Genomic DNA, 27,825 nt, shown 5'->3' with positions numbered 1-27,825 from the left:
AGTTAAAAGGAAGAAACAGCTGCGATCACACACATTGCTTCTAGAAGCACGAAGCCGAAGACACCAGCCTGAAGATGACGAATGAGACTTCGTCGAAACGTTGCCAAGAAACCTCCAATTTTACAAGGGAGAAAACCCGAACAACCAAAGACCTACATACAAACACCCGCGAAAACCTCAGAAAACAAATATATATATATATACACATATATAAATACACACACACACACACACCCTGTTTCCCCCAAAATAAGATGTCCCCTGATAATAAGCCCAATCAGGCTTTTGAGCGCATGGCAATAAGGCCAAGCACTTATTTCAGGGTTCAAAAAAATATAAGACAAGGTCTTATTTTCGGGAAAACACAGTGGATATATAGAGAGGAGGGGAGGGAGGGGGGAGGAGGAGAGAGAGAATATGAATGTATATGAATATGTGTGTGTGTGTGCATGTATGTGTATATATGTACCGGTAAATAAGTTTCTTCAGCTCTGACTGGATGGTGAGGAATGGAAGGATTTGTACTCCTTGAAGACAGCTGGTCATTTGCATTCTTTTTAGAAAGTCATTGAGGCTGTTTGGAGGTTATCTGTCCTCAGAGTTACCTTGAGTAGTGCAAATGGGTGTGGATAAACCTCCAAGTGGCCTCAATGACTCTAAAAGGATGCATATGACAAAGAGTATAAATTCCCCACCATCCAGTCAGAGTTGAAGAAGCTTCTTGGGATGAGAAGTGAAATGTCTTCAAAGAAAAACCAGAAAGTCCAGTTGCCTCTTCTCCGTACATCTTTGGGATGTACGGAGAAAGACCTCATGCTGGCACGAGATAACGTCGACGTGTTCCAATACTGGGCGAATATCATTTTGTTCTAAACCTATTTATATATTTTTTTAAAAAAAAATAATATACTATATTGCTATGATCTATTTGATACCTATTATATCTGCTCAGAGTTGAATGTTATGTCTGTAATTTTTAGGTGCTTTCAACACCAATGAAGAAGCTGGAAATTTGGTTGCCACTTTCATTCATCAGAAGTTGGCAACATTATTGCTACTGTTTGCTGCAGTATCAGCAAAAACCTCAGTGAATGCATGTTTATTGAGAGTTTGACTTGTGCAGATGTTTTGGCCAATTCTCACCAATGCTTGTCAGGGCCTGCAATTATTCTGACAAACGTCTCCCATGCAGCACAACTTAAGGACTTCAAAGCATGAACTTTCTACCAGTTGGGTTCAGGTGTCACATGAGGCCACAGCTTATGCTCTGTTTGAGGGGACTTTGGTGCTCTCTGAGATAGAATAGAATAGAATAGAATTTTTTTGTTGTTGTTGGCCAAGTATGATTGGACACACAAGGAATTTGTCTTTGGTGCACGTGCTCTCAGTGTACATAAAAAGAAAAGATACGTTCGTCAAGAATCATAAGGTACAACACTTAATGATAGTCATAGGGTACAAATAAGCAATCAGGAAAAAATATCAATATAAATTGTAAGGATACCAGCAACAAGGTTACAGTCATACAGTCATAAGTGGAAGGAGATGGGTGGTGGGAACGATGAGAAGATTAATAGTAGTGCAGACTTAGTGAATAGTTTGACAGTGTTGAGGGAATTATTTGTTTAGCAGAGTGATGGCGTTCGGTAAAAACTGTCCTTGTGTCTAGTTGTTCTGGTGTGCAGTGCTCTATAGTGTCGTTTTGAGGGTAGGAGTTGAAACAGTTTATGTCCAGGATGCGAGGAGTCTGTAGATATTTTCCCAGCCCTCTTTTTGACTGGTGCAGTTTACAGGTCCTCAATGGAAGGCAGGTTGGTAGCAATTGTTTTTTCTGCAGTTCTAATTATCCTCTGAAGCCTGTGTCTGTCTTGTTGGGTTGCAGAACTGAATCAGACAGTTATAGAGGTGCAGATGACAGACTCAATAATTCCTCTGTAGAACTGGATCAGCAACTCCTTGGGCAGTTTGAGCTTTCTGAGTTGGCGCAGAAATAACATTCTAGGTTCTTTTCTTGCAGACGTTTCATAACCCAGCTAAGTAACATTATCAGTGCTAGTAGAAAATGGGGTTTGCTCTCAGGTTATATTTATAGTGGCTTGTCCTATCAGTGTTGGTGGCAGTGTTCTCAGCAGTGGTCTTGGTTTGGGGTGTTTACTGTTAGCTTGTTTGGCAGTTCCCTGATTGCGGTATTGTTTATTTCTTGATTGTTGGTCTGATAGTTAATCTTGATCTCAATCTATGCTCATTTGGTTGTTGATTGCTGGTGGGGAAGTGTTTTGGTCTTTTCGTTCCCTTTTTGGCTTGCTGATTGCCTCTTTTGCAGTGTATGTAGATGTTGTTTATGTCTATTTGTCTGTCAATGGCCAATTTGCGAGAGTACCAGGTTTGTAACCGAATAACTCAGTTGGAAGGGACCTTGGAGGTCTTCTAGTCTAACCCCCTACTCAGATAGGAAACTTTATACCAGGAGCGTCAAACTCACATCGTCACGGCGGTGTAACGTGATGTATCGGGACTTTTTTCCCCCTTCGCTAAACTGGGCGTGGCCATGGCCAGTGCGTGACATATCTGGCCCACGGGCCAGAAGTTTGATAGCCCTGCCCTATACGATTCCAGACAAATGGCTGTTCAGTCTCTTCTTAAAAACCTCCAGTGATGAAACACCAGCAACATCTGGATGCAAGCAATTCCACTGATTAATTGTCCTCACTGTTAAGAACTTTCGCCTTAGTTCTAGGTTGCTTCTCTCCTTGGTAGTTTCCATCCATTGTTTCTTGTCCTGCCTTCAGGTGCTCTGGAGAATTGATCCCTCCTTCTTTGTGGCAGCCCCTCAAATAATGGAAGACTGCTATCATTTGTCCTCCTCTTGGTTAGACCAGATATATCCACCTCCTGCAACTGTTCTTCGAATGTTTTAGCCTCCGAACCCCTAACCATCTTTCTTGCCCTTTCTAGAGTCTCGACATCTTTTTGATATCGTAGCGACCAAAACTGGATGTAATAATCCAAGTATGGTCTTGCCAATGCCTTATAAAGTGGTGTTGACACTTCATGTGATCTTGATTCTGTCCCTCTGTTTATACAACCAAGGATTGTGTTGGCTTTTTTGATTGCCGCCGCACACTGCTGGCTCATATTTAAGTGATTGTCCACTAGGACTCCAAGATCCCCCTCACCAGGGGTGAAATCCAGCAGGTTCTGACAGGTTCTGGAGAACCGGTAGCGGAAATTTTGAGCAGTTCGGAGAACCAGCAAATACCACCTCTGGCTGGTCCCAGAGTGGGGTGGGAATGGAGATTTTGCAATATCCTTCCCCTGGAGTGAGGAGGGAATGGAGATTTTACAATATGTAATTTAACACCAGCTGTCTGCAATTAAAGTAAGATCGAATCTCGCTAGGCTCAAGGTTGACTCAGCCTTCCATCCTTTCTAAGGTAGATAAATTGAGGACCCAGTTTGTGGGGGCAATAAGCTGACTTTGTATAAATATACAAAAGTATGAAGGCTATTGCTTAGCGCATTGTAAGCCGCCCTGAGTCTCCGGAGAAGGGCGGCATATAAATCAAATTAAAAAATATATATATCCTTCCCCCACGAGTGTGGAGGAAATGGAGATTTTGCAGTATCTTTCCCCTGGAGTGGAGTGGGAATGGAGATTTTGCAGTATCCTTCCCCTGCCATGCCCTCCAAGGCACGCCCACCAAGCCACACCATGCCCACCAAGTCACGCCCACAGAACCGGTAGTAAAAAAAATTGGATTTCACCACTGCCCCTCACAATTAGTTCCAACAACAACTGAATGAAAAACTGCTGGTGGCCTTGTACCGCTGCACCATAGAGAGTATTTTAACTTAGTGCACCTGTGTATGGTTTGCCAATTGCACAGTGGCAGATAGGACAGCACTCCAGAGGATCAACATCATTGCCCAGAGGATCACTGGTTGCCCCCTCCCCTCTTTGGAAGAGCTTTATAGCTCCCGCTGCCTTAAGAAAGTTCAAAACATTCTTAAAGATCCATCTCATCCTGGGTACCCTTTTTTTTTGAACTATTACCATCTGGCAGCCGGTACAGGACAATAAAAACAAATAGGCTGAAAAACAGCTTCTATCCCAGGGCAGTAACCACATTGAATTCTACGGTATAGCGCAATATCGGGTTTTCAATTTCAATTATATAGAATGTAAAGGATGTATGTTTGTGTTTTTATTTTTATAATTATAATGTACACTGAAGACGGCATTTAATTTCGTTGTACCGTGTGCAATGACAATAAACTAAAGTAAACTAAACTAAGTGGAGGCTGGTTGGCTGGATATCCTGCCAAGCTGTTCCCCTGGATTTGCACCAGTGAGAATGGGCAGTGTCTGGGCACAAATTTAGTAAATAAAATCCAATAAATAAACTGCAAAATTATTTCTGCACTGGGATCGCCCTTATCAGATAGAACCTAGAAACCTTCAGAGTAAAATGTTTGAGCGGAGAAATTTTAAAAGATCTTGCTACAGGCTCATGACATGCTGGATATGGCTAACTTTACCATAGTTCTCGCAAACCATTTTTGAGAAAGAGATAGGTTGGGATTCCCGTTTTTATTTCTGTCACTTTTTTCCCCTTGGCAAGGACGTTTCCTGCAAGCTTGGGGACTAAATTATGCCCGCAATGCTTTCAAAGGAATGCAGCATTGTCTTTAAAATGCTGAAAGTGCCTTTTTGCAAAGACCCAAGGTTTCACTGTAATTTAAATTTTCTTCTATTCTCTTAAATTGGGCAACGTCTCAGGGACTACAGCACTCAAATTGGACAACTTAAAATAGCCAAGCCTTAAGCCTTAGAAATTTCAACTTCCAGAACCCCTGATGGGAAAATCATTCAATTGGAAAGTGGTTTTTTTTTTTAGAAGCAGCACAGCTATTTCTACCATCATAGACGTGCCAAGGTGATACTCACAGTATGTCTGTGGAGATTCTCAGTCATCCAGGTCATGGTTGTCCCAAAGGTGCTTTTTCAAAAGGCAACTAGACTTGGTTTTTTCCTTGAAGATATTTTGCTTCTCATCCAAAAGCTTCTTCAGTTCTGGGACATTCATACTCTCGCGCCATTCAAAATGGATTCAAAATGGATGGATTGTGATTAATACTTTTTTTTTTAATTTGATTTATATGCTGCCCTTCTCTGGAGACTCAGGGTGGCTTACAATGCGTTAAGCAATAGCCTTCATACTTTTGTATATTTTATACAAAGTCAGCTTATTGCCCCCACAATCTAGGGGGCATTTACCTACTTTAGAAAGGATGGAAGGCTGAGTCAACCTTGAGCCTGGGGAGATTCGAACTTACAGTAATTGCAGACAGCTGGTGTTAATCACAATGCTATCAGTCTGCTGAGCCACCATATATATATATATTGAGAGAGAGAGTGAATGTATAGGTGTATGTGTGTGTGTGTGTGTGTGTGTGTGTGTGTGTGTGTGTGTGTGTGTATAGAGAGAGAGAGACAGACAGAGAGAGAGAGGGAGAGGGAGAGAGGGAATGAATGTATAGGTATATATGTGTGTGAGTGCATGTATGTCAGTGGTGCGTTGCCCCTGGTTCGGACCAGTTCGCAAGAACCGGTACTAAAACCGGCAGGAGGCCTCGCCCACCGCCCCGGATGTCGTCATCAGTGATCTGCGCATGTGCGAGTGAAGCGAGCGCGATCCCGTTGCAAACTGGTAGTAAAGGTAAGTAGAACCCACCCCTGATGTATGTGTATATATGTACCAGTACATATATAACATGTACTATAGCATGTACCATGGTGTGCATGGGCTTTTACTGTCTTTAAATGTTTTTATAATGTTTTTTTTTTAAATTTTCTATGTTCGCATTATTTTTGCTGTAAGCCACCCAGAGTCCCTTGGGAGTTGGGCGGCATAGAAATGTGATAAATGAAATGAAATGAAATGAAATTATATGTATATGTATGTGCATGTATATGTATGTGTATATATTATATATGTGCATGCCTGTGTGTATATGTACAGTATATATATGTGTGTGCATGTGTGTATAAAATGTATTATATAATTTATAATATATTTATATTATATATATAAAAGGTTTTTTTGTTTTGAGAGTGGGCATCAGAATTTCATTTTTTTAATGTGTGCTACTGCATTCACAGAAAAACTATCAATAAAGGGTGTCTTATCTTACTCCAAAATGCATAGCTAAATGTCCATGGAGATTCTCAGTCACGTCTCAAAGTGCTGAAGAAAAGCTGAAGAAGCTTGTTGGATGAGAAGCGAAATATCTTCAAGGGAAAGCAAAGTCCTATTGCCTTTTGAAAAAAAAAACAGCTTTGGGAAATTGACAGTATGGTGACTAGTGACTGATTATGGTAAGGCAATTCTTTAACCAGCCCAAGGAAATCACCTCCGCTAGAAAGTCAGTTAGCAAGTCAGAGGGATTTGATAGATAATAGCAATAGCTCTTAGACTTCTATACCGCTTTACAGTGCTTTACAGCCCTCTCTAAGCTGTTTACAGAGTCAACATGTTGCCCCCAACAATCTGGGTCCCCATTTTACCCACCTCGGAAGGATGGGAGGCTGAGTCAACCTTGAGCCTGGTGAGATTCGAACTGCCAAATTGCAGGCAGCCAGCAGAAGTAGCCTGCAGTACTGCATTCTAACCACTGGGCCACCGCAAAAGGTCAGCACCATTTATTTGATCAAATTGATTTATTTATCTGGCTCTTACAGCCTAAAGGCAAATAAGGTATTCAGTAGATCCGCGGGCAAGAAAAGCAAGCCCTTTTTGATGACTGTCCCAAATTGATTTATATTCCCCTCCCTCCCTCTCTCTTCTCTCTCTCTCTCTCTCTCTCTCTCTCTCTCTCTCTCTCTCTCTCTCTCTCTCTCTCTCTTCTCATCACAACCTTCCCCCTTGTCTTCTAATGGGAAAGTAATGAATCCGAGTTCCTTGCACTACCACATTTATCCTTCATTCCAAAAGATAAATGGGATTAAAAAAAGTAATATTTGAGCCAGGCAAATGTGATTACTGAATACAGCAGGGGTTTCCAACCTTGGCAACTTTATTTATTTTTATTTATAATTTAATTTCTATACCGCCCTCCTTCTGAAGGACTCAGGAGGAGGGCGGTATAGAAATTAAAGTACAGCCAATTAAAACATAATATATATACATCGATTTAAAAACCAATTAAAAGTAATAAATAATTTTGGCTCAGAATTAAAACCTAATTAAAACACCCAATTTAAAATCATTCACAAAGATAATCCAGCCTGACGGAACAGTAGGGTTTTAAGAGCGCAGTGAAATACCCGGAGGTCGGAGATCTTATGCACTTCCAGGGGCAGTTCATTCCACAGGGCAGGGGCTCCCACAGAGAAGGCCCTCCCCCTGGGTGTCGCCAGCCGACATAACTTGGCCGATGGCACCCTGAGGAGCCCCTCTCTGTGGGAGCGAACTGGCCGATGGGAGCTACTGGCGGCAGAAGTCGGTCTCGGAGGTACCCAGGCCCTAAGCCATGGAGCGCTTTAAAGGTGATAACCAACACCTTGAATCGCACCCGGAAGACCACTGGGAGCCAGTGCAGCTCGCGCAGGAGAGGTGTTACATGGGCATAATGGGTCGCGCCCATAACTACCTGCGCGGCCGCATTCTGGACCAGTTGGAGCCTCCGAGTGCTCTTCAAGGGGAGCCCCATGTAGAGAGCATTACAGTAGTCCAGCCGGGAGGTGACAAGGGCATGAGTGACCGTGCGCAAGGCGTCCCGATCCAGAAAGGGTCGCAACTGGCGGATCAGGCAAACCTGATAAAAAGCCCCCCTGGCACGGCCGTCATATGCTCTCCTAAAGACAGCCGAGCATCCAGGAGGACACCCAGATTGCGAGCCCTCTCTGTGGAGGGCAGAGATTCACCCCCAATAGTCAGCGATGGCACTAGCTGACTATATCGGGGCGCCGGAAGCCACAGCCACTTGGTCTTGGAGGGGTTGAGTCTGAGCCTATTTCTCCCCATCCAGACCCGCACGGCCTCCAGGCAGCGGGACATCACATCAAGGGCATCATTGGGGGTGGTCTGGGGTGGAGATGTACAGCTGAGTGTCATCAGCATACTGATGGACTCTCACCCCAAAACCATGCCATGCGCTGGCTGAGGAATTCTGGGAATTGAAGTCCAAAAGTCATCAAGTTGCCAAGGTTGGAGACCCCTGGAATAAAGGACTTCTTTAAAGTCATCCTTTCCATGTGGGGGGCCCTTTAGGTGTGCTGCTATTACATCTCTGGAGTTACCTCTCTCCCATCATCCCTAGCCAGGTGGTGCACGGGGTTGAGGACAGAATCTAAATGTTACTTATTCCAGAGGAGATGACTGCTGAACCTGCAGCCGGCCTGTGATAACCCAGGATGTGACACAAAGGCAACACAGCCAGAGAACCGGTATGAGTCCCTTTATTATCACCAACTGTGCCCCCAATGTCCCTTTCAACTCTCCGGCCTGGAGAGAGCTCTTCCACCAACCTGTAACAGCTTTTGGCTGACAATACTTCAGTCCCAAACGTTGTAAGCAGAAAACGTCCAACGATAAATCCAACAAGGCAAAATAAGGTAATTAATCCGGCAGGGCAAGCAAGATAAGGAGTTCCAGAAGTGAAGTAGCACGGCAGTAAATCAAACCAGTTGGGAGGATGCCAGGAACTCAGATAAACAGTGAACACAAGATGAACTCAGCGTTTGTTCCGGACAACTGCCTCTCCCATTTGCCTCTCCTTTAAACTCCATCCCCAGGTGTGCCTTGTGAAGGGAATCGGGGCCCTTTCCTCTCTTGTAAGCCACGTTGCTCTCTTCTCCATTCTTCCCTATGCTGCCTAGGATGAGAAGGGGGTGGGCCTTGGTCTTCATCTGAACCCCCTCTCCCTTGTTCTACCTCTCCCCTGCTCTGCCCAGCCTGACTTTGCCCTTCCTCAGTTTCTTCCACAGAGCCACTCTCTCGCTCTCTGTCAGCTGTTCATCTTCCCCTTCGGATTCAGACTCCGACAGGGGCATGACACAGCCCACGGAATACAGTTTGGCCATTTTTTGACGTGTGAAACTAAAACTAATCAAAATCACCCTGTAGGAGTTAGCATAATTTGGGAAAGTAGAAACGATATTTATTGAACAAGCTTTAATGAAATCAACATTAATTTAGAGTGATTTGTGAACAGGGACAAGTGCAGTACTCCAGTTAAACATGCCCCCTTCCATAATATTTTCAAATCATCCATTCTCCCATTTTTCCATTTTATTCCTATCAATGGAAAGCCAGATTTCTGTGTCACACGAAGCGTTCTGATAATGTCGATATCAGAAGTCTAGGATTTCCAGACCAGGTTTCAATTACTCGGCCACCATTGATAGTGCCACTTGGGAAACCTGAAGAGCAGCATCCCATGGTGCTGGTGGACTTGGAATTTGGGGAGATGACAACAGTTCAAGCTGGTGGATTTGGAATTTGGGGAGATGACACAGCTCTATCCTTTATCTCCTCAGTTAGCCTTCCTTCCTTCCTACTTTTCCTTCCTTCCTTCCTTCCTCCCTCATTTACCTTCCTCCCTGCCTCATTTTCCTTCCTTCCTTCCTTTCCTTCCTTCCCATCTCATCCCATCCCATTGTTCTCCCTTCCTTCTTTTCCTTCCTTCCTCATTTACCTCCCTCCCTGCCTCATTTTCCTTCCTTCCTTCCTTCCTTCCTTCCTTTCCTTCCTTCCTTCCCATCTCATCCCATCCCATTGTTCTCCCTTCCTTCTTTTCCTTCCTTCCTCCCTCATTTACCTCCCTCCCTGCCTCATTTTCCTTCCTTCCTTTCCTTCCTTCCTTCCATCTCATCCCATCCCATTGTTCTCCTTTCCTTCTTTTCCTTCCTTCCTTCCTCCCTCCCTCCCTCCCTCATTTACCTTCCTCCCTGCCTCATTTTCCTTCCTTCCTTCCCATCTCATCCCATCCCATTGTTCTCCCTTCCTTCTTTTCCTTCCTCCCTCCCTCCCTCATTTACCTTCCTCCCTCCCTCATTTTCCTCCCTCCCTTCCCATCTCATCCCATCGTTCACCCTTCCTTCCTTCCTTTCTTCCTTCTTTTCCTTCCTCCCTCATTTTCCTTCCTCCCTCCCTCATTTTCCTTCCTTCCTTCCTTCCTTCCCATCTCATTCCATTGTTCTTCCTTCCTTCCTTCCTTTTTTCCTTCTTTTCCTTTCTCCCTCATTTACCTTCCTCCCTCCCCCATTTTCCTTCCTTCCTTCCTTCTTTTCCTTCCCCCTCATTTTCCTTCCTCCCTCCCTCATTTTCCTTCCTTCCTTCCCATCTCATCCCATTGTCTTTCGTTCCTTCCTTCCTTCTTTCCTTCTTTTCCTTCCTCCCTCATTTACCTTCCTCCCTCCCCCATTTTCCTTCCTTCCTTCCCATCTCATCTCATCCCATCCCATCGTCCGTCCATCCTTCCTTCCTTCCTCTCCCTCCCCCTCCCCCAGGCAGAGAGAAGCCTCTTCAAAGATGGCTGCAAACACATGCATTTATCCACAAACCGTTTGTGGAAATGAAGATTATGGTGTAATTATTATGAGCCTTCACTTTACAAAATCCCACAGTCTGCCAGGCATGATTTTAAAAAGTCGCCATCTTGATTTTTTTTTTAAAGTCCACACCCAGAAAATACCCCAGCCAGCCAACCTCCCATTTGCAACCAATAGCGTTTGTGTGTTTTCATAGAAACCCACCCACTTCTACCACAGGTTATGCAGAAAGGGAACAAGTCCGTTTCCTAAAACTGGAAACTTTTTGTTTCCACTTACTATCACTTCGTGTCATACAGTTAAAAAAAAAAAAACCCACCAAAGAACAGGGAACTAAAGTCACACGTTGACAGCAGGGGAAACTTCCACTTAATGTGGTCTGGAATAATCATCTGGTTCCTTCTTTGGAGAAATGAGATTTCTGTCTTAAAATATACTGTAACTTCAACTGATGATGTGGAATAGCTAAGATGTGGTGTGAAGGACGTCTGGGCGGGAGAGAAGTTTCCCAAAGAAGCCAGACTAGCAAATTGGGGATAATGGGATTTGTAATCCAAACCTTAAATTCGTGCAGACTCTGAGCACAGGATTAAAACACACCGTCTCCCTTCTAGGTGTGTCAACCCACATTCAGAGCTATGATTCGTGCCCCTGCTTTGAAGTGTACACACACACACCCATTAACACTGTTGCCGACTGCAGGTGCTGGGAATTGTAGTTCCGTAGCATTTCAGGTGCTTCTGTCTTAAAATATAACTGGAACTGATGATTTGGAATACTAAGATGTGGTGTGAAGGACGTCTGGGTGATCACAGAACAACGCAAGGTGAGAAAGATTCCCAAAGAAGCCGAACAAGCAGGTTGGGGATAATGGGAATTGTAATCCAAACCTTAAATTGGTGCAGACTCTGAGCAGGATTACAACACACCGTCTCCGTTCTAGGTCTCTCAACCCACATTCAGAGCTATGATTCGTGTCCCTGCTTTGAAGTGTCTACATGCACCAGTGGTGGGTTCCTCCCGGTTCAGTCCGGTTCGGCCGAGCCGGTAGAGGTGACGATATGACATCACCAAACCGGTTCTCCCCCCCTGCCCTCCCACCCCCCCACCCACGTTATTCTTGCCTTTTATTTGGTCCCACCCCCAATCTATTGCTGCCTTGAGTCCCAGCTGATGACTAGAGGGGAAAAAACTGTTTAAACTCTTGCCGAGGGGCTTCAAAGGGCCGTCCTACAGCTGATCAGTGTTAAAAGCAAACAAATGAGTCGGGTCGTAAGTGCAAGGACTGGTCGTAAGTGCGAGGACCTTCCAGAAATGACTAGCCATGCCCACCTAGTCACATGACCTCCAAGCCACACCCACAAAATAAGCCACGCCCACAGAACCGGTAGTAATTTTCCAGGACGAAATACAAGCAGTCCAGATTTAAGCTGAACTTGCTTCTCTACAATCACCTTGGTTTCACTTTTTCCTATGGCCTGCTCACCCAAAAGATTATGGAAGCAAGTGGAGGGGGAAAATATGGCGTGGTGGGAGGAATTTGTAGCCACTCTAGCCGGGAGAAGGAACTTGAAAAGCAGGGCACACCCCAGAAAGCAGCTGTTAGAATACCACCTCCAAGGCTGTTCCCAATAATAGCAATCGCAATAATATTTAGACGGGTTTAGGATAATTCGCTGCAGCCGACTCCCCTTGGCCATCTCGCCATGGGACAATTCAACACGGGGTTCAACTCAAGAGAGGGACAAGTGAATTGCAGCGGGCCTTGTCTTGCTTTAAGTTTGAAGTAGGAGCCTGGTGGCGCAGCAGACTAATAGCCTGTTATTATCATTCAGCTGCCTGCAATTACTGCTGGTTCGAATCTCCCCAGGCTCAAGGTTGACTCAGCCTTCCATCCTTTCTAAGGTAGGTAAACTGAGGACCCAGTTTGTGGGGGCAATAAGCTGACTTTGTATAAAATATACAAAAGAATGAAGGCTATTGCTTAACGCATTGTAAGCCGCCCTGAGTCTCCGGAGAAGGGCGGCATATAAATCAAATTAAAAAAAAAAAAAAAAAGAACAGTCTCAAGTTAGACGTCCTCAAGGCTGGGGTGAGCTGTAATTCTATTTATCCCTCTCTTGAGTTATCCTGCATTGAATTGTCCCATGCCGAGTTGTCATGCTGTGATAATTTGGCCGCAGCAAGTTGTCTCATTCTACATTTAGCCTTCTCTATCACCCCATAATGAAGGGGTGATAAAGGGACACGGTGGCTCAGTGGCTAAGACACTGAGCTTGTCGATCGAAAGGTCGGCAGTTCAGCGGTTCAAATCCCTAGTGCTGCATAACGGGGTGAGCTTCCATTACTTGTCCCAGCTTCTGCCAACCCAGCAGTTCGAAAGCACGTAAAAAATGCAAGTAGAAAAATAGGGACCATCTTTGGTGGGTAGGGAACAGCATTCCATGCGCCTTTGGCGTTTAGTCATGCCGGCCACATGACCATGGAGACATCATCGGACAGCGCTGGCTCTTCGACTTTGAAACAGAGATGAGCACTGCCCCCTAGAGTCAGGAACCACTAGTACATATGTGCGAGGGGAACCTTTACCTTTTATCATCCCATAGTGCTTTACAATGTAGAAGCATTATTTGCATATTGGCCCCAACTATCTGGGTCCTCGTTTTACCGACCTTGGAAGGATGGAAGGCTAAAATCAACCTTGATTCAGTCAGGATCGAACTCCAGGCTGTGGGAAGATGTGCCTGCAATACTGCTCTTTAACGATGGCAACACCATGACTCAACAAACTGACTTTGCTACACAACTGGTATCAGACTGCTTCCTGTAGATCCCCTACAAAGTGCTTTGGGTGTGATTCAAGAAGGTGCTTCAAGGATACGAAGACAACGCTTGCCCTCAACTCTTCAAAGCAAGCACATTCTTTCCCCAAGATTGGCCCCAGGAGAAGACATTCATTCATTTGTTTGTTTGTTTGTTTGTTCGTTCATTCATTCTTCATTCGTTCGATTTTGATGCTACTGAACCTGACTCTGGGTTCTAGATACGTTGTAAGACACACAATGTAAAACAGCATAAAAACAACAAGTAAGTAAGAAGTGTTAATACCGCTTTATAATGCCTTGGTAAGGCCACACTTGGAATACTGCATCCCATTTTGGTCACCACGATGTAAAAAAGATGTGGAGACTCTAGAAAAAGTGCAGAGAAAAGCACCAAAGATGATTAGGGGACTGGAGGTTAAAACATACGAAGAACGGTTGCTGGAACTGGGTATGTCTAGTTTAATGAAAAGAAGGACTAGGGGAGACATGATAGCAGTCTTCCAATATCTCAGTATTGCTAAATTGGTGGAAGATTCATTTATTAAACGAAGCACACACAGCATATTCCTACTAGGCCCTAAATGCCAACATGATACTTTAGTACTGTAGCAATAGCAATAGCACTCAGACTTATATACCGCTTCACAGTGCTTTACAGCCCTCTCTAAGCAGTTTTACAGAGTCAGCCTATTGCCCCCAACAATCTGGGTCCTTATTTTACCGACCTCAGAAGGATGGAAGGCTGAGTCAACCTTGAGCCTGGTGAGAATTGAACTGCCAAATTGCAGGCAGTCGGCAGTCAGCAGAAGTAGCCTGCAGTACCTGCACTCTAACCGCTGTGCCACCACGGCTCTTATGAATCCATCCAGTGTTTTCTTTCCAGCCAACCCCTTTCTAAACCGCGAAATCGCTTAGCGGCTACAATTCAGCCTATGACAGATGCATCCTTCGATAAGCGAGCAAGCGAGACGGGAAATCCCGGGCCCAGCATCTGGTCTGACATAAAGAGGATAATCTGCTTTTTATTCAGACGAAATCTAACCAGCTCAGCCTACGATAAAAGCAGCTAGGGCATGTGGTGGATGCTAACGCTTGGATAATTGTCGCCAGCTTCTTAGACAGAAGAAACCTTTGGCTTAAAGTCTCTAATAACTGGGAAGGAACTCTGTGCTAATCAATCCTGCTTAATAGATTTAAGGTAGCATGTGACAAAACGACAGGTAACGACTATAGATGGCCTGGAAGATTTCAGTTAAAAATTAAGGTCAAAATTCCCCTGACAAATTATGTTTTAATTTTACGCGTCCTTTGGAAAACTAGGTAAAACCTAAAACTCATATCCCCAGTTTCCTAGAGCATCATGAATTTGTGAAACATTTTACAAGAGCTAGAATTGTTTGCATCTCTCTCTCTCTCTCTCTCTCTCCTTCTCTCTGTCGCCCCTTTTCTCTCTCTTTCCTTTTACAATATCTTTATTAAATTTTAAATGCAAACATTAAAATGCAAATTAGCATGAAAGGGAAAAGGAAGGGGAATATAACACAACTTCTGAAGGCAACTTCTGTTCCATTGGTTGTTTGTTCTCACTGTCAGAAAGTTCCTCCTTATTTCCAAGTTGAATCTCTCCCTGATCAGTTTCTATCCATTATTCCTTGTCTGGCTTTCAGGTGCCTTGCAAAATAGCTTGATCCCTTCCTCTCTGTGGCAGCCCCTCAAATATTGGAACACTACTATCATGTCTCCCCTGGTCCTTCTCTTCACTAGACCAGCCATGCCCAGTTCCTGCAATTGTTCATTATATGTTTTAGTCTCCAGTCCCTTAATCAACCTGGTTGCTCTTCTCTGCACTTTTTCTAGAGTCTCCACATCTTTTTTATAGTGTGGTGACCAAAACTGGATGCAATATTCTAAGTGTGGTCTTAATAAGGCTTTATAGAGTGGTATTAGTACCTCACATGATCTTGATTGTATTCCTCTGTTAATGCAGCTTAGGTTTGCATTCGCTTTTTTGGCTGTCACTGCACACTGCTGGCTCATATTTAATTGGTTGTCCACTAAGACTCCAAGATCCCTCTCACAGTTACAATAGAATAGAATTCTTTATTGGCTAAGTGTGATTGGACACACAAGGAATTTCTCTTGGTGCATACGCTGTGGAGTACATAAAAGAAAAGATACATTTGTCAAGAATCATAAAGTACAACACTTAATAGGGATACAGTCATAGGGAAATAATAGAAATCTTAAGGATACCAGCAACAAGGTTACAGCCATACAGTCATAGGTGGGAGGAGATGGGTGATAGGAACGATGAGAAGATTAATCGTAATGCAGACTTAGTGAATAGTTTGACAGTGTTGAAGGAATTATTTGTTTAGCAGAGTGATGGCATTCAGGGAAAAAACTGTTCTTGTGTCTAGTTATTCTGGTGTGAAGTGCTCTGTAGCGTCATTTTGAGGATAGGAGTTGAAACAGTTTATGTCCAGGATATGAGGGGTCTGTAAATATTTTCAGAGCCCTCTTTTTGACTTGTGCAGTATACAGGTCCTCAATGGAAGGCCGGTTGGTAGTCATTGTTTTTTCTGCAGTTCTAATTATCCTCTGAAGTCTATCTTGGGTTGCAGAGCCAAACCAGACAGTTATACTATTACTGCTATTGAGCCTGGTTTTACCCAGTCTATATGTGTACTTTTGGTTTTTTTGCCTCTTACTTTTCTCTAGATTGAATTTCATTTTGTTAGATAGGGCCCATCTTCATCAGTGCCAACAACTATTGATATTACCTAGTTAGGTAATGAAATCTCTGCAAGAATATAACCAAGCTCAGAGAGCACCATGGACTCCAAGCCCCAATTGGCTAAATCCAACCTCCCCACTTAGGCCAAAACCGAACATTATAGTTTAGGGCACTATATGAAGCCAGCCAGTGTCAATTAGGAGCTCTGGTGGCTCAGCAGACTAAAGCACTGTTATTAACATCCACTTACATCTGCTGCCTGCAATTACTGCAAGTTCAAATCTCACCAGGCTCAAGGTCGACTCAGCCTTCCATCCTTTCTAAGGTAGGTGAAATGAGGACCCAGATTGTGGGGGGCAATAAGATGGCTTTGTATAAATGTACAAAAGTATGAAGGCTATTGCTTAACGCATTGTAAGCCACCCTGAGTCTCCGGAGAAGGGCGGCATATAAATCAAATTAAAAGAAAAAAATTACCATTAGCCAAGTTGTGTTCCCTTTTGGAGCTTAAAATACACCTACAGAAAATGCATTTGTCCCCAGTTCCCACAGCTTTCAGAAAGGTTGAATTAAAGTCCACAAGAGTCATGCTAAGTTCTTTTTTTTTTTTTTCTCCTTTTCTCCATTGTCTTCAAGCCTCTTTTAGTTCCTCGGCCTTAAAGTCTTAACTTTCCTTACCGAACCAGCCCCACTCATTCAGCGAGATCTTGAGCTGTATCGAACACACCCTTATCAGACTAATCTGTTGAGAAAAAGGAGTCACAGATTGTGTTTTCCACTCCATTCCTCACAGCCGCAAACAAGGACAGAGAGGTTTTGGGGCTGGAATGTGGCTCGTAAGTCTAAAAAGGGCTGTGTTTTTTTTTAAACTAGGCAACTTTAAGATGTATGGACTTCAACTCCCAGAATTCCCCAGCCAGCCATGTTGCAGTAAAATGGTGGATGAAGAGCCCTCAGGGAGTCAGGAAACCAGTCCATACATCTAAAGCAGGGGTGAAATCCAGCAGGTTCTGACAGGTTCTGGAGAACCAGTAGCGGAAATTTTGAGTAGTTCAGAGAACCGGCAAATACCACCTCTGGCTGGCCCCAGAGTGGGGTGGGAATGGAGATTTTGCAGTATCCTTCTCTTGGAGTGGGGAGGGAATGGGGATTTTGCAGTATCCTTCTCCTGGAGTGGGGAGGGAATGGGGATTTTGCAGTATCCTTCCACCAGGAGTGGGGAGGGAATGGGGATTTTGCAGTATCCTTCTCCTGGAGTGGGGAGGGAATGGGGATTTTGCAGTATCCTTTCTCAGGAGTCGGGAGGGAATGGAGATTTTGCAATATCCTTCCCCCAGGAGTGGGGAGGGAATGGGGATTTTGCAGTATCCTTCCCCTGCCATGCCCACCAACCTACACCACGCCCACCAAGCCACGCCCACAGAACCGGTAGTAAAAAAAATTGAAATCCACCACTGAATTCTGCAGATCTACCTGTGTTTGCCCCCATTCAAACTAGGTTATTCTTTCATAGTACATGCAGATCGTCTGCTCGTAGCAAGGAGGGTACCCTGAAAACCTGGTCTATTTTGGCCAATAGGCCACCAGCAATGCCAAACCCTGTTTTATCCTTATGCATTTTCCTGCTGTTTTTACACAAGCCACCATCTCCCATCCAGATACCCAGCTTGCACGTCAACAAACTATTGGCCACACCCAGCCTATTAAAAGGTATATGCCATGTTCAGGTAGTCCTTACTTAGAATAGAATAACCAGAGTTGGAAGAGATCTTGGAAGTCTTCTAGTCTAACCCATTCCTTAGGCAGGAAACCCTATATCCGTATTGGCTGACCTTTTCGGCACCAAGTGCCGAAACGGGGGCGCGTCCCAGAAACTGGAAGAGCAGCCACTGGTGCACATGCGTGCTCCAGGAAGACGATCTTCCGGTTTCCAGCATGCACAGGCACACCGGCCAGCTGGTCTTCACATGTACACGCGTGCCAGAAACTGTAAGACTGCTCTCCTGGTTTCCAGCGCTCCTGCACACGAGAAAACCAGCTGGCTGGCGCGCTGGAACCCAGAAGAGCAACGGGCGACAACTCGCGTCCCCGGAGAGATGGCTCTGCATGCCACTTCCGGCATGCCTGCCATAGGTTCGCCATCACGGCCTTATACCGTTTCATTGACAGAACGATGGACAGCCATTCATTTCATAACCGTATAAAATCACGACACTGAAAAAAAAGGGACATGACCATTTGTCACACGACCGTCGAGGCATCTCTGTGGTCAGGTGATTGAAATTCAGGCGCTTGCCAACCAGCTCGTATTTATGTGTCCTGGGGAAGAGGGGGTCCTTTAGCGACCTTCTGACTAGCAAAGTCAATGGGGAGGTCAGATTCACGGAACCACCTTGTGGTTACTAACTTAACAACGGCAACGATTCGCGTACCAATTGTGGCAAGGGAAGTCGTAAAATGGGGCAAAACTCACGTAACAACTGTCCTTGCTGAGCAATGGAAATTTTGGGCTCCATTGTGGCTGCAAGTCGAATGGCCTCTTGGACCTTCAGAAATACCGAAAAGACCTAGATTTGTTGACACATTTGGGGTCAACAGACGAGCACACAGCCATGGGGCTGGTTAGCACCAGGGGTGAAATGCTACCGGTCCGGTCTGGTTTGAGCAAACCAGTAGTGATAAAAACTATTGGTTTGGGCGAACCAGTAGTTTAAAAAAGCCGGTTCAGTCGAAAAAAGTTAAAAAAAAGATACCAGTTCCTCTGAACTGGTATTTCTGACGATCAGCTGTGTGGCGTGGTTTAGCTTTGCTAGAAAGCAGGAAATTCTGCTTTCTTGCGAAGCTAATTCGCACAGCATAGCTGATCTCCCCCACCCACCTGTTCTACTTATGTTCCCAAGCCTCCTTTTGGTGCGTACTGTGTATGTGTGCACACGCGCACTGCATGTTTGGTGTGTACTGCGCATGTGCATGCAAGCATGCATTTGGTGCGCAATGCACATTCGCGGCCAGCGAACCGATAGCAAACCGGTTCAGATTTCACCCCTGGTTAGCACCTTAAAGACTCTTCCCTGCCTTTTTAATTTTGCATTTAAATCTTTCTACTCTTGCTTTAATGGCCTCCTAACATAATATTTGTATATATAGCTTTTATGTGTTTTATGTTCTATTTGCATGCAGCCCAGACTCGCTCTGTGATGGAGATGGGAGGTTTCTAAATTTGATATATAAATAAAATGTAGCTGCCACCAATGATGCATTCAACAGAAGAATAAGGGATGCCTTTCCTTAGCTGGAGGAGAATTGCTGGATGCTGCTTTTGGGAGTGATTTATATATACAAAGGAGCAGCTGCAGTAATCATGTTTTGCGGTAGTGGGTTGCCCGCGGTTCGGATCGGTTCGCAAGAACTGGTAGTAAAACCGGCGGGAGGCCCCGCCCACCACCCCGGATGTCGTCATCGGCGATCTGCGCATGCGGACAAGGCGCGCGCACGAGCGAAACGAGCACGCGTGGGCAATCCCATTGCGAACCGGTAGTAAAGGTAAGTAGAACCCACCCCCGATGTTTTGTCAAAACGATGAAATGTGCAGGGCAACCGCATGATAGAGGTAGTCCTCGGCTTACAACAGTTCATTTAGTGCCCATTCGAAGTTACGACGGCACTGAAAAATGTGACTTACGACCCTTGTTCACAGTTACGACCTCTGCAGCAGCCGCATAACCATGTGATTAAAATTCAGATGCTCGGCAACCGACTCGTATTTATGACAGTCGCAGTGTCCCAGGGTCACATGATCCCCTTTATCTGACCTTCTGACGAGCAAAGCCAGTGGGGAAGCCAGATTCACTCAACAACCAGGTTACTAACTTATCAACTGCAGTGATTTACTTAACAGTAGCAAGAGCCTGGATAGCTCTGCAGACAAAGCCACTGTAATTTAACACCAGCTGTCTGCAATTAAAGTAAGATCGAATCTCACCAAGGCTCAAGGTCGACTCAGCCTTCCATCCTTTCTAAGGTAGGTAAATTGAGGACCCAGTTTGTGGGAGCAATAAGCTGACTTTGTATAAATATACAAAAGTATGAAGGCTATTGCTTAGCGCATTGTAAGCTGCCCCGAGTCTTCGGAGAAGGGCGGCATATAAATCAAAATTAAAAAAAAAAGAAAAGAAAAGAAAGGTTGTAAAATGGGCCAAAACTCCCTTAACAAATGGTTTCACTTAACAACAGAAGCTTCGGGCTCAATTGTGATTGTAAGTCGAGGACTACCTGTAAAAGCCTCGCCTCTTACATACTTGGGTGCCCCATCAGAATGCATTACCAAAAGTGTAGCGCTCACCATGCAAATTTCAATACAGGTTGTCCTCAACTTACAACCGTTCATTTAGTGACCGTTTAAAGTTACAATGGCATAGGTCAGTGATGGCTAACCTTTTTGCCATCGCGTGCCAAAAGCGGGGGGAGTACGGGGGGGGTGTTTGCACACGCGCGTGCCCACACCCATAATTCAATGCCCCACACATCCTGCTCCCCCATGCATGCGCGCATGACCCCGCTGCGCTCCTCCCCCCGCTTTTGGCATGTGACGGCAAAAAGGTTACCGGTGGGTTCGGTAGGCCTGTTTTTTGCTCTCCCCAGGCTCCAGAGGGTTTCTTGGAGCCTAGAGAGGGTGAAAACAGCCTCCCCCCCGCCCCCGGAGGCCCTCCAGAGGCTGGAAGCGGCCCATTTCCCAACTTCCGGTGGGCTTGGAAGGCCTGAAAATCAGCTGGCCAGCGTGCGCATACACGCTGGTGTTGAGCTAGGGCAACGCTTGCATGCCCACAGATATGGCTCCTGTGTCACCTGTGGCTCTGGCATAGGTGATATGTTTTTCCTGCTTATGACCGTTATGACTGTTGCAGCATCCCCATAGTCACACAATCAAAATTCAGAGTCTTGGCAACAGACTCATGTTTACAACCAGGGTGGATAAAAATCCATGATTTTTTTTAAAAAAATAAAAAAAATCAGTTTTTTTTTTTATTTAAATCGGATTTTTTTGATTTTTATCAGATTTATCTTAATAAAAAAACTTTTGGGGTAAAAATCTATCGTAAGATAGTTTTCTATTTAAGATATATAAATAATTTAGTTTATTCAGCATGAAATGGAGCTTAGTTATGTAGCTAATGAGGCTGTATATTCTGCAACACTGGGACTGTCGGTGAGTCAACAGTGGGTCAAAGGAGGAGCAGAGATGACAGCTGCTCTTTAAAAATTATGATTTAAATCGAGTTGATTTAAATCAAGCCTTTTTACTAGTGATTTAAATCATGATTTAAATTGTGATTTAAATCAACTCGATTTAAATCAAATCCACCCTGTTTACAACTGACAACTGATTCACATTTATGACCGTCTCTGTATCCCAGGGTCACAGGATCTCCTTTTGTGACCTTCTGACAAGCAACGTCAATGGGGAAGCCAGGTTCAATTACTAACAACCGGGTTAGTAACTTAACAACTGCAGTCATTCTTAAGGGGAAAACCTAGCCTTGTACTTAAAATGAAACTCATTTAGAGGAACTTCTTGACTTACAATCGGTCGCTTAGTAACAGTTCCCAGTTATGACCTACCTGAAAAAGAGACTTACGACCCAGATGCGAAGAGATGACCAGGTTATGCCATTACTTAGTAGAGAAACATAATTAGTAGCGAAACATGAAAGACGGGTGAAAAGAGCCCCGTTTTTCATACAGGAAGTGCTTTTGACACTCTGCAGCCTCTAGAGTCCTTTCGTTATCGCTTCATCACTTTTTCCCAATAGAAAAAAAAATCACTTAACTTGATTTCTTGAACTCTTGGGGATTCTTGCCTAACCGATTCCAATCCTGATGAAAATATATATTTATGTCAAATCTAGGCAGATATCTAAGTGTACCCTGTTTCCCCCAAAATAAGACATCCCCTGATAATAAGCCCATTCGGGCTTTTTGAGTGCATGGCAATAAGGCCAAGCGTTTATTTCAGGGTTCAAATATATATATATAAGACAGGGTCTTATTTTTGGACAAACACGGTAGGTAGGTAGGTAGGTAGGTAGGTAGGTAGATAGATAGATAGATGACACAGATATGATAATAGATATGACAAAGTAGATAGCTACCCTGTTTTCCCCAAAATAAGACATCCCCTGATAATAAGCCCATTCGGGCTTTTTGAGTGCATGGCAATAAGGCCAAGCGTTTATTTCAGGGTTCAAATATATATATATAAGACAGGGTCTTATTTTCGGGGAAACACAGTATTGCCTTGGGAATAAGTCTGGTTGCACTTGGCCCAAACCTGTAGAAGTAGCCCCTTGACTCACAACATTTGTTTAGTGACCGTTTGAAGTTACTAAGGGCACTTTTAAAAAAAGTGACTTCCAGCCAGTCCTCACACTTACAACATCCCCGTGGTCATGTGATCAAAATTGAGGTGCATGTCACAACTGACATGTGTTTACGATGGTTGCAGCATCCTGGGGTCATGCGATCAATGTTTGCAACCTTCCCAGCCGGCTTCCGACAAGCAAAGTCAACGGGAGAAGCCTGCTTTGGCTTTTACAAGCACGTGGTTCATTTAACGACAGTCGCAAAAAAACAAAAAGTCATACAATCAGGCACAGCTCTCTTAAGAACCGCTTTGTTTAATTTATTTATTTATTTATTGTCATATTTATATGCCGCCCTTCTCCCGAGGGACTGGGGGGTCGGCTCACAGAATAAAACAACCCAACAATAAATAGAATTAAAATGTTAAAATCCGATTTAAAAACCCCAAATCCCCCAAATTAAAATGCACGGCAGATTTATTTATTTATTTATTTTATTTTATGTCTATACCGCCCTTCTCCTGTGGGACTCAGGGCGGTGTACAGCCAAGATAAAACATAGCATATAAAATTTAAAAAAGAAAGAGCCATGTCTTTAGGTCAGCGCAGAAGGTGCGGAGGTCGGGGGCCGTCCGGAGCCCAGTGGGTAAACCATTCCAGATGGACAGTACAACCGCATAGAACACCCTCATCCTGGGGGCCGCCAGCCGACACTGTCTGGCCGATGGGACCCGGAGGAGGGCAGTCCTATGTGAGCGCACTGGGCGGTGGGAGGCCGGTAGGAGGTAGTCCTGCAAGTACTCTGGGCCCATGCCCATAGAATTCCCGTTTAAGCAACAGAAATTCTATTCCCAATTGTGGTTGTAAATCAAAGACTACTGCTCGTAAGTCACTGTAGTCTGTGTTTCTACAAAATTCTTACTTACTAAAATGAGGACCCAGATTGTTGGGTTGACTCAGTAAACGGCTTAGAGAGGGCTGTAAAAGCACGGTCAAGCGGTATCTAAGTCTACCATTGCTACTTCTGCTTATTCAAACAAGCAAAGACCGAGCACCAGAAGTGTCTCCAATACAGTTTTTCTTGGTCAAAATAATCAAAGCACTTTCTCCTTTATAGGGTTTCCCTTCCTGAGCCCAGGGTTGGACTAGAACAGTGGTTCTCAACCTGTGGGTCGCGACCCCTTTGGGCGGGTCAAATGACCCTTTCACAGGGGTCGCCTAAGACCATCAGAAAACACATATTTTCAATGGTTTTAGGAATAATTTTATGATTGGGGGTCACCACAACATGAGGAACTGTATTAAAGGGTCGCGGCATTAGGAAGGTTGAGAACCCTTGGACTAGAAGATCTCTAGGATCCCTTCCCACGCCGTATTCTACCTTCTATCCAACACACAGCCATAGGATTTCTCTTGCCACCCTCCACCCAAATCCTAACCCTCATCCCAATGCCGCTCAGCTTCCCCCAACCCAAGGCAGCTCAACCGGTCAATGTTGAGCCCACCCACTCACCCTTTTCTCCGTGCCAGGCATCTTTTCCCTCCCTAACTACAGGGCGCTAGATTCACACAACCCCTGAGCCCACCATGCGGCGGCGGCTGCTTCCTTGAGTGGCTCGGGCTTTTGTCACGTCAAAACAACCCCAAAGGCATCACACAACCGATTCTATACACACACACCGGATCCGATTGCTGAACGGGGGTGGGGATCGAATCCAAAGAACCCCCCCCCTGCAGATTTACCCCAAATCCCCAGATCCTCTCCCATTTGGCGGTGGGGATCCTTCCTTCCCCACTCCCACCCAAAACGAGGAATTTCCCACACCCGGTGCGAGATGATGGACCTTTCCCCGGGGGGGGGCGTTGCGACCCCCGCCCCCCAAAAAAGCACCCCTCCTTGTCTTCATTCGCACGGAACGAGCCGCTTTTACCCAAGCATCGCCCACCTTTGCGCCTGGCTCCCTCCGGACCACGGAGAAACCCTCTCCGCTCTGCCCCCCACCCCCACACGCCCCGATCCCGGACCGGATCCGGACGACCACCGGAGCCCCCTCAACCCAACCCCACCGCGTGCGGAGCGCAAGGCAGGCGGGCAACGTTCCCTTCTTCCTCCGCCCCGCCAGCGGCGCGCATAGGGGGGATCGGAGCGAGGCGCGGCGCTGGTCTCTTGGAGCTCTCGGCTCACAGCATGGCCAGGAAACGGAGCCAGCCCGAGCCCCATTCAAAAAAAAAAGCGGGGCTTCGGCTCCAGAAGCGGGATCGGACACAAAGCACAAGGGGTCGGAGCGGAGCGAGGGTCCCGCTTGGAGGCAAGGCGGCTCCCCCTTTGGATTCCCCTCTTTGCAGGCGCCTGGTCGCCAAATGCCCCTTTCTGGATCTCTCCATCCCTCCCTCCCTCCCTTCTCTTTGAAGGAAGGCGATCGGGCAAAACAAATTAAGATTAAAATGAAATGAAGCAAGAGAAAGAGGGAGTTTATCCCCAAAGGCATCAACCCCACATCCCCGCCTCCGCCCCACTGCAGTGGGGTTCCTCCTCCTCAGCCCCCCACCCCACCCACCCACGCCCAAAGCCATCGGATTGGAAGCCCCTCGATCGGATCAGCCCCGGATTCCAAAGCCGCTCGGGGGAACCACTCACCGTTCGCTGCTGCTGGGCGCCCAGATCCCTCGCACCAGGTTCGGCGGAGAAAAAGCAGGCGGGCTATTGCTTGGAGATCCACCCGCCGCCACACACACACAAACACACGCCACCAGCCCCAGGAGGGAAAAAGGGGGGAAAAACCCCAAAATGCAAAAAGAGAGAGAGAGAGAGAAAGAAAAGGGGAACCAGATTCCTGCAGCCTCTTGCGAAGGCAAGCGGAGCTTCCGGGTTGGTCGACGACCTAACGTCACTTTGCTACAGGTTTACGAGGAAGAGGTGGCGGCGGCGAGTAGCAAGCGCCCGCGAGAGACAGCTATAAAAGGAAGGGATCGGGGAAAGGAGGGAGGGCGGAAAAGAAAATGGGGAGGGTGAGAGAGAGAGGGAGGAAGGGAGGGAAAGAAAAAAGGAAGGTTGGAGGGAAAGAAGGAAGGAAGGAAAGAGAGAGAGAGAAAGGGAGAGAGAAAGGGAGAGACACAGAGAAAGGAAAGAAAGAAAGAAAGAAAGAAAGAAAGAAAGAAAGAAAGAAAGAAAGAAAGAAAGAAAGAAAGAAAGAAAGAAAGAAAGAAAGGGCACAAATAAACAGAAAAAGAGAGAGAGAAAGAAAAGGAAGGAAAGAAAGAAAGAGAAAGAAAGAAAGAAAGAAAGAAAAGAGAGAGAAAGGGAGAGAGAGAGAAAAAGGAGGAGGAAAGGGCACAAACAAACAGAAAGAGAGAGAGAGAGAAAGAAAGAAAGAAAAGGAAGGAAAGAAAGAAAGAAAGAAAGAGAAAGAAAAGACAGAGAGAGAAAGGGAAAGGGAAGGAATGATACAGACAAACAGAAAGAAAGAGAGAGAGAAAGAAAAGGAAGGAAAGAAAGAAAGAGAAAGAAAGAAAGAAAGAAAAGACAGAGAGAGAGAAAGGGAGACAGAGAGAAAGAGAAGAAAGAAAGGACACAAACAAATAGAAAGAGAGAGAGAAAGAAAGAAAGAAAAGGAAGGAAGGAAAGAAAGAAAGAAAAAGAAAGAAAAGACAGAGAGAGAAAGGGAGAGAGAGAGAGAGAGAGAGAAACAATGATACAAACAAACAGAAAGAAAGAGAGAGAGAAAGAAAAGGAAGGAAGGAAGGAAAGACAGACAGACACAGACAGAAAGAAAGAACTCCCCCTCCCATAGCTTAGCTACCCTCCCCCATAGTTTAGGTTCCACTTATCCTCTTTGCAAAAACGCCAGGTAAACCGTGTTTTTTATTTTTTATTTTAGTAGAGGAGGGAACCAAATCTGGAGAGACGCTTGCAGGATTGGAGTCCCTGCAGATGGACATCTAGCAGTGCGAGGTGCCGCGAAAGTTTTTGCACCAGGCGCCAAACGGGTTGCGAGGTTGCAGGCGACCATTTTGTTGTTGTTGTTTTTATTGTTGTTTTGGATGAGTTTTGGCAAGACGTTGGTTCCGAGGGGCTCAGCTCACCCCACGTGACAATCCGAAATAGGGGGCCAAGATTAGAATGAGCTCTACTTCGTATGTGGTTTAAGACCGGGGTCCCCAACCTTGGCAACTTTAAGCCATGGCGGACTTCAACTCCCAGAATTCCCCAGCCAGCAGCTGGCTGGGGAATTCTGGGAGTTGAAGTCCGCCATGGTTTAAAGTTGCCAAGGTTGGGGACCCCTGGTTTAGGAGACCTGAAGTAATATGGGTAGGTATGTTGTATGACAACCCTGATCCGTGGACTGGCCACCAGGCAGAAACCGGGCCGGGCAAACAAGCAAAGCCACATCTGTGGGATGTGGGCAGCACCCGAAACCACGGCCCCTCCGGTCCACGGGAAAACCTGCCTCCACAGAACCGGTCCCTGGTGCTCAAAAGGTTGGGGGCTGCTGTTGTATGAGGCTAGCAGAGGGAGAGAGTTGTATAAAGATCCGGAGACGTTAGCCAACTGAATTAATCCAAGCATTGTTCTAGACCAGTGTTTTTAAACCTTGGCAACTTAAAGACGGTGGACTTCAATTCCCAGGATCCCTCGGTCAGCGCGCTGAGGTTAGCGTCAATCAAAGTTGGGTTTTTAATTGATCTGATGAAACATGCAATGTGAATGCTATTTCTAGCATTGGGGATATCGGATCTACCTTGCAAGACTACAGATGACCACTAGAGGGCCAAAGTCCTGGTACTCTTTGCTGCCCTCTAGTGCTCCTAACGAGAGGACGCGGTGGCTCAGTGGGTAAGACGTTGAGCTTGTCATTTGAAAGGTCGGCAGTTCAGTGGTTCGAATCCCTAGTGCCTCATAATGGGGTGAGCTCCCGTTCCTTGTCCCAGCTTCTGCCAACCTAGCAGTTCGAAAGCAGGTAAAAAATGCAAATAGAAAAATAGGGGCCACCTTTGGTGGGAAGGTAACAGCGTTCCGTGCGCCTTTGGTGTTTAGTCATGCCAGCCACATGACCACGGAGACGTCTTCGGACAGCGCTGGCTCTTCGGCTTTGAAACGGAGATGAGCACCGCCCCCTAGAGTCGGGAACAACTAGCACATATGTGTGAGGGGAACCTTCACCTTTACCTTTAGTGCTCCTAACGAGCTTTTGAAATCAAAATCTTCAAACAAAACAGGTATTCTTAGTGATGCTTTTTGCTCTCTCCCACCCCCCACCCGAAAAAAGACTTTCCTTTCTCTCTCACGAAATTGTTAGATTTATTTACCTTCATTACACCCAAACCAAGAGATTCACTCATATGTTGCCA

General features: G+C 45.5%; 1 protein-coding gene across 2 annotated transcripts in view; it reads right to left on the bottom strand.

Annotated features, from left to right (window-relative positions):
* CYRIB (CYFIP related Rac1 interactor B) overlaps positions 1-25,199 on the bottom strand; it is a 121,410-nt gene extending 96,211 nt beyond the window's left edge. Inside the window, exon 1 of one of the 2 annotated variants that reach the window (XM_070942016.1) lies at positions 25,115-25,199. The gene's annotated coding sequence lies outside the window, so the exon portion shown is untranslated. The remainder of the gene's footprint in view (positions 1-25,114) is intronic. The other variant, XM_070942020.1, reaches the window with a different exon arrangement.
* Positions 25,200-27,825: the final 2,626 nt, after the last annotated feature.

This window comes from Pituophis catenifer, unplaced genomic scaffold, assembly GCF_029215685.1.
Source record: "Pituophis catenifer annectens isolate HBS135680 unplaced genomic scaffold, rPitCat1.0.hap2 SCAF_3, whole genome shotgun sequence".
Classification (NCBI taxonomy): Eukaryota; Metazoa; Chordata; class Lepidosauria; order Squamata; family Colubridae; genus Pituophis; species Pituophis catenifer.
Note: the sequence above shows the minus strand (reverse complement) of the source record. Positions and strands in the feature narration are given on the sequence as shown.